Source organism: Gadus macrocephalus, chromosome 9 (genome assembly GCF_031168955.1).
Source record: "Gadus macrocephalus chromosome 9, ASM3116895v1".
NCBI lineage: Eukaryota > Metazoa > Chordata > Actinopteri > Gadiformes > Gadidae > Gadus > Gadus macrocephalus.
In genome coordinates this window covers 9,403,681-9,411,684 of record NC_082390.1, presented here as the reverse complement: position 1 = coordinate 9,411,684, position 8,004 = coordinate 9,403,681, and positions in this window count along the sequence as shown.

Sequence of the window (8,004 nt, the reverse complement as noted above, 5' to 3'; positions counted from 1 at the left end):
GAGGGGGAGAAAGAGGGAGAGAGAGAGGGAGAGGGAGAGGGAGAGAGAGGGAGAGGGATGGAGACAAAGAGAGAGGGAGAGAACCCATCCCATCCATGGGTTGTGGAGAAGAACCGTAAGAAGTGTAAACACCACGGGAGACGGAGACAGAGTACACAACATTTAGCACAACCCAGCCGCAGGCTGCACAGAGCTTTGTGTTTCTAAAGCGAAACAAAGGAGTTCTTCTTCCTCCACACTGGAGGCGGTCCAGCTCAGGAGACTGGAGAAGGCCCGGTGTTGTAAGGAGAAGTTCCAGGTTCCTGCAACACGCTGCAGCCAGGGTTGCCAGATTGGGTGGGAAATCTGCCACAATCTGGCAGCACTGTTCCTGGTCCTCAGACAGGGGGAGGAGGAGACATGTTCCTGGGCCTCAGGAGGACGTCTCTACCTGTTCTGAATCACCCTTATTGTTCCTTTAGTTTGCCGTGAGTTCCACAGCTCAGAGCTCCACCCCTGTCTGCACTTGGACTATTGTTTGTTTAGAATGTAGTGTAATCGACCGTCCACAACCCCTCCATCTATCTGTCTGTCTGTCCGGCCGTCGACCCGTCTGTCTGTCCGTCTGTCCGTCTTCCCTCTCTTACTGGGCCCACTAATGGGTTTCAGAACGTCGGAGGATGAATGTGGATCAGAGCGTAACGTAAACACAGAGATCTGCTGCTCTCTGACGGCTGTCACTCACAGCTGTTTACATCCCCTAACAACAGCCACGCCAGCAGGCAGGCAGGCAGGCAGGCAGGCAGGCAGGCAGGCAGGCAGGCAGGCAGGCAGACAGACAGACAGACAGACAGACAGACAGACAGACAGACAGACAGACAGACAGACAGACAGGCAGGCCAGGGGTTCTCAGCTCATGGAACTATGAGCACCTCCATGACTCATCATGGAGGTGCCAGTGGGGAGGAGGACATGAAGTCACAGACTAACCCCTCTCACCCTCAGGGGGACACATGCTGATGTCATCATTACGCACCCTACGTTGTTTTGGGTTACGTTTTTAAATGACGATTGTTTTATTTGGTGAACGGTGAACTATTACTGACTCTGGACTGGACCAGAACGTCCCTACAGCCCCATTGGTGTCGCTCTACAGCTGTTGTTTGCCGCCGTGTTATTCAATCATGAATTTGTCTCGGGTGGAATCTGCTGTGGGTCCCGCAGGGAGGAGGAGGAGGAGAAGTTACTGCTCTCCATTCTTCTGAGAAATGCTTTTTTAAAAGTGCCTCATTCTCTGGAGAACCGGTCACCTGGGACTGGGGTTCTACGTCTCGTTCGGCTGTGTCTCTCGTGGAGTTCTCCTTTCATCTCAACTTTTATTCTAAATGGAAATTAATTCTCCTGCGGCCCTCCTCCCCTCCCCCGAGAGTGAGACAACATTCCCCCTCCTCCCCTCCCCCGAGAGTGAGACAACATCCCCCCTCCTCCCCTCCCCCGAGAGCGAGACAACATTCCCCCTCCTCCCCTCCCCCGAGAGTGAGACAACATCCCCCCTCCTCTCCTCCTGCTGAAAGCGTGCCGCATATTTCATTTAGTGAAGACTTCCTCCACAAAGCCACCTCATTAATTAAGAGCTGCTCCACCACCCTCCACCTCTCTCTTCTCCTCCACCACCCTCCACTCTCTCTCTTCTTCTCCACCTCTCTCCCCTCCTCTTCCTGTCTCCTCCTCCTCCACCTCCTCTCTCTCCTCCACCTCTCTCCTCTCTCTCCCCCTCCTCCACCTCTACTCTCTCTCCTCTGCTCCACCTCTCTCTCCCCTTCTCCTCTCTCCACCTCTCTCTTTCCTCTGCTCCAGCCCTCTCTCCTCCTCTCCCTCCTCTCCTCCACCCTCTCCTCCTCCTCTCTCTTTTCTGCTCACCTCTCTCTCCGCCTCCTCCACCTTTTTCTCCTCTGTTCCTCTCTCCTCCTCATCCTCTGCTCCACCTCTCTCCTCCTCTTCCTCTCTCCTCCTCCTCCTCTCTCTACCTCCACCTCTACTCTCTCTCCTCTGCTCCACCTCTCTCTCCTCTGCTCCTCCTCTCTCTCCTCCTCTCTCTCCCCCTCTCTCTCCTCCTCCTCCTCTCTCTCTCTCTCCACCTCTCTCTTTCCTCTGCTCCAGCTCTCTCTCCTCCTCTTCCTCTCTCCTCCACCCTCTCATCCTCCTCTCTCTCCTCTGCACCACGCTCTCTCCGCCTCCTCCACCTTTTTCTCCTCTGTTCCTCTCTCTCTCTCTCTCCCCCTCCTCCACCTCTCTCTCCTCCTCATCCTCTGCTCCACCTCTCTCTCCTCCTCTTCCTCTCTCTCCTCCTCCTCCTCTCTCTCTCCTCCTCTCTCTCTCCTCCACCTCCTCTCTCTCCTCTCCTCCTCTCTCTCCCCCTCCTCCTCCTCTCTCTCTCCTCCACCTCCTCTCTCTCCTCTCCTCCTCTCTCTCCCCCTCCTCCACCTCCCTCCTCTCCTCTCTCTTCTCTCCTCCTCCTCCTCTCTCTCTCCTCCACCTCCTCTCTCTCCTCTCCTCCTCTCTCTCCCCCTCCTCCACCTCCCTCCTCTCTCTTTTCTCCTCCTCCTCCTCTCTCTCTCCTCTCCTCCTCCTCTCTCTCCTCTCCTCCTCTCTCTCCCCCTCCTCCACCTCCCTCCTAGGCCCAGAGGGGATAACTCACGTGAGGCTGAGGGTGCAGTAACTCAGGCCATGTTGTTGCTGGCTGTGGATCAGAGCGCCGGTCCGGGGAGGGAGGGGTTAACTGCTGGAGGTGTGGCCTCAGGGAGACCTCTATGGCGGCCATGTTTGAGGGAAACATGGCCGCCATAGAGGGGCCGCATGCGTCAGAATTGTGGACCTCAAGGTGGGGGTTCCAACGGGTTCCAACGATGGCCACAGGTCACTGAGCAAGAAACCCTGATAACTGATTATCAATTAATGTATCTGAAAAATATATATTTTATAACAATGCTAACAACAAAGACAACCTCATTTGTAGATAAACAGCATTAACTATATTCAAATAATTACTACATAAAAAGGTGTTTTTTTATATAATATATATCATTATGTTATATATATACACTGCTCCGCTAATTACAATAACATGGGAAACGATTAATAAAGATATGACTTTATGATGTGTATATTCGAAAGAATATACACATCACAACATATCCAGAAAGAAGGAACAACCTTGAAGTGAATGTGCAAATGCTCCACTACTATTCAGCACACATTTACATTTTCCAGGCTCCAATTATGTTGCGCTATGACCAATATTCAAACAGAAATATTATGGTTTGGCTTAGTAATAACTGTAAATACTGTAAAAAAGTTAAATGGATTTTTTCCGTTGCGTCAACATTTAACCAGCGAGAGAGAGAGAGAGAGAGAGAGAGAGAGAGAGAGAGAGAGAGGCGGTGGCGAAGCCTACAGGGAATAGGATAGCCAATGCGGATAAGTGCGCTTATCCCAGGAAGTGAATGGGAAATGGACAGGAAGTTCCTGAGAGCTGATGGAATGTTTGGCAGCGACGGCTGAGGAGTTGAATGAGTCCCTCCATCCGCGGGTCCTGGGTTCAAAGCCCCAGGTAAGCAGTCCACCTGTAGTGGGCGTCCCTGAACAAGGTGACCCCTGACCCCTACCTGCTCCCTCAAACCATTATGACCGGAAGGAGCAGGTGGGGGTTAGGGGTCAAGTAGGGGTTAGGGGTCAGGTGGGGGTCAGGGGTCAGGCAGTGGTGTAGTCTACGTGATACGCAGGTATACGCCGTATACCCACTAGGAACGCACCAGGATTTGCGTATACCCACTTAAAAATGTGCACGGATACGTATCAATCGTCTTGTGACAGATCTTTCACTTCTGTGTTTATTTTTCGCAAATACCGGTCGGGTATAACTGCAATAAAATACTTTAAGCAGGGGAAGTTATCTCCTACATTCACCATTCAAAATTCCCCCTGCGCGCTCGTCTCGCGTTCTGCCCTGTCTCTGTTATTACGAAGCGCAAAGCGGCCCCTCCTTCTCGTGTGTGTGTGTGTGTGTGTGTGTGTGTGTGTGTGTGTGTGTGTGTGTGTGTGTGTGTGTGTGTGTGTGTGTGTGTGTGTGTGTGTGTGTGTGTGTGCGTGCGCGTGTGTGTGTGTCCAGTACTCCCATATTAATGTGTAAACCACATAATAAGTAGTCAACAGAAGACAATGTTTTAATCCCACTTTATATCTCCTTGTTACTTTTAGATGAGAACCCCCTGGCCAGCCTTTCCGCCTTTTCATTTAAAAACAGGCATCCTTGGTTAGAGTGGAGGGAAAAAAAGTTAGCTAAATGTCAGCCAACATACAGTTGGTATACACAATTGAAATTCATAATGTTAATCACTATGCAAATGAGAGTATAGCTAATTCATGGTCATTTTTAAGGTGCGGTAATTTCACACTTTTACACAATTCAATTACTGTATGGTATGTTAGATAACAACAGTAAGAGCTCAAATTAGAGCAATTGAAAGCGTGAAACATTAGTCTCCTGTCATCTCCTTCTCATGCACTGGTTAGCCATGGTTGTAAACCATGGCTAGATTTTGTCCTTGTTTAGCATGTGCTATTGCTACTATAGATATACAAAGGACACATTTTCATTTTTGTGTTCTATTTGTTCATACTGTTATTAAAACTGATAAACCTACTCAGCTTTCCATGATTGTTGATAATCGTTATACTCTTAAATCAGCGGGTTGTAGACCCCTGCGTTGGTGAGTGTGGTGCGACACCCCATAAGCGCCACACACGTACACGTACCGGTGGCACGGGTTTGTACGAGGCTGGGAGGGAATCATCACAGTATACCCACTACAATAAAATAGACTACACCACTGGGGTCAGGTATGGGTGAGGGGTCAGGGGTCAGGGGTTAGGAGACAGGTGGGGGTCAGGGGTCAGGGAGGGGTTAGGGGTCAGGTAGGGGTCAGGGGTCAGATAGGGGTCAGGGGTCAGGTAGGGGTTAGGGGTCAGGTAGGGGTTAAGTGTCTGGTGGGGTTCAGGGGTCAGGTAGGGGTCAGGTGGGGGTTAGGGGTCAGGTAGGGGTCAGGTGGGGGTCAGGTAGGGGTTAGGGGTCAGGTGGGGGTCAGGGGTCGGATGGTGTTAGGGGTCAGGTAGGGGATAGGGGTCAGGTAGGGGTCTGGTAGAGGTTAGGGGTCAGGTAGGGGTTAGGGGTCAGGTGGGGGTCAGGGGTCAGGTGGGGGTCAGGGGTTAGGGGTGAAGTAGGTCTTAGGAGTGAATTTCAATTCAGAAATCATTGAACATCTCTTTGGAAATAAGAAAATAGTTAATAAATAGTGATAAATAAATACCTCTGTGACCAGGAAGAGAAATACAATGTGTATTTAGTACTGTAGTATTCATAATGTAAAGTAGTACAGTAGAGTAGTAGTAGAGCAGAGAGAGAGAGAGAGAGAGAGAGAGAGAGAGAGAGAGAGAGAGAGAGAGAGAGAGAGAGAGAGACAGACAGACAGACAGACAGACAGACAGACAGACAGACAGACAGACAGACAGACAGACAGACAGACAGACAGACAGACAGACAGACAGACAGACAGACAGACAGACAGACAGACAGACAGACAGACAGAGCACATAGGCTATGACATCTCACACTTTGTGTTTGTGAAAACCAAAAGAGTGTGGAGCAGTAGTCTCCACATCCCTGTCACTCACGATCCACATATACTGGAACACACACAAATAATAAAGATAAATACATGTATTTACTACATAGTTATTCAGGAAAATACATGTATTTACTTCATATATTTAGGATAAATACATGTACTACATAGTTATTAACGATAAATGCATTTACTACGTAGTTATTGAGGATAAATAAATGTATTTACTACATAGTTATAAGGATAGTATGTGTTTTTAATACATAATTTTAAAGGATTAATACGTGTTTTCAATATTTACAATTCTAAATGTTTCATATAGTAACTGAATGCTCTGCCCCGAGTTGACAAAACAATTAATAGGCTTGTGTCCATATTGAATCAGTTTTAAAGGCTTAATGGCCAGTATAATGGTCCTTCATGGTCAATGTATTTTCATGGCTCCGGGTGCCTTTATTTATTCTGTTTGCGAGTTGAAGTCCCGCTGCCTGAACACGGCGGAGGCTGCCCCCTAGTGGTGAGATGGGGTCCCGCTGCCTGAACAGGGCGGAGACTGCCCCCTAGTGGTGGGATCGAGCGGCGCATCCAGTTTGTGGAAAATGACGGTGTAAGTACCATATCGGCTCGGCTTCCAGATCGGCTCGGGGTCCGTCGTCTGCTGATTACGTCACACAATAGCTATCTGCAGCAATAAGGTTTTTTATGGCTTATATTAAAGAGCCTGTAATGATCTTTCATTTTGAACATGGACCATTCCCAACCTATCTGTATGGATAGTTTTCTTCTAAAAACAAAACATCCCTCGGAATCATCTTGGCTGTTAAGATAAGCCGTCCGTGTTGCCAGATTGGGCACATTTTCAGCCTGATTTGGCTACTTTGAATCACGTTAGGCTGGAAAAACGGGACATATGCCTTAACTTCCTACAACTTAACAGCCATAAAACGGAAGCCATCCTTGTTGGCACGCCACATCAGCTCCGCTCCCCCACCATCACCAATATCACCTTCTCTGGCAAAAACATCCCCCTTTCCACATCCGTCACCAACCTCGGTGTTAAAATGGACCCACAACTTAATTTTGACACCCACATCAAACACCTCTGTAAGACAGCTTTATACCACCTCAGGAACATCGCCAAACTCCGCCAATCACTCACCCTGGCTGATGCAGAGAAGCTCGTCCATGCCTTTGTCTCCTCCAGGTTGGACTACTGCAATGCACTCCTCATTGGGATCCCTGGCAAGAGCATCCAGAGGCTCCAATACATTCAAAACAGTGCTGCCAGGGTCCTGATGAGGGTGCGCAAGCATGACCACATCACCCCCATCCTGAAATCACTGCACTGGCTCCCTGTCCCACTCAGAATTGAGTACAAGGTCTCCCTCCTCACCCACCAGTGCCTTCACGGACTTGCCCCCCACTACCTTCAGGAACTCCTCACCCCCCCGACATACTCACGTACACTCCGTTCAGGATCCACTCACACCCTCCAAACCCGACATACGAAGCTGTGCACCATGGGTGATCGGGCCTTTTCTGCTGCTGCCCCTAGACTATGGAACGCCCTCCCTGACCACCTGAGGGCTCCACAGACTACAGCTCTTTTTAAACGGAACCTCAAAACCCATCTCTTTAAAAGAGCATTTAGCTAAACTTTCTTTGAGGTTCCCCTTTTAATAGTTTTTTTTTTTTTTCTCTGAAGCACTTTGAGATTCTTGAATATAAAGTGCATTATAAATAAAATGTATTATTATTATTATTATTATTATTATATGCCCAATCTGGCAACACAAACCGAAACTAGACATAGACCTACTCGCGCTCACACATGTGCTCGCTGTTGCCTCGTGGTTGCTATGACTACAGCCAGAGCTACAGCACAAAACAGCCAATCACAACTGTCCGACGTACAGCCAATCACAATGTACGCCCATTCAAGCGTACAGCCAATGATATTGTGTAACGTAATCAGCAGACGACGGACCGATCTGGAAGCCGAGCCGATATGGTACTTACAACGGCTGACAAACCATGAACCAAACCCTTAACTCGGGACTGAAAACACAGAGACACTTTGAATCCTCCCCGCCAACAACTCACACAACACGACGATGTTAGAGGGGTGTTATTGGTGGTATGGATGGATGTGGTGGATATGTTTATTTTGACTCCCTGAGTCGGTCAACTGATGTCATGTTGGAATAGATTGGGCGTTGGGGTCAATGGTGAGAGTTTATTTAGGCTCGATTCAGATCCGCCGGTAACAGCCAGAAAACAAAAAACCGAACATATGTTCATGCCAGTTTTGATCTGGGCCTTGGAGACACGCCTTCAACTTTGA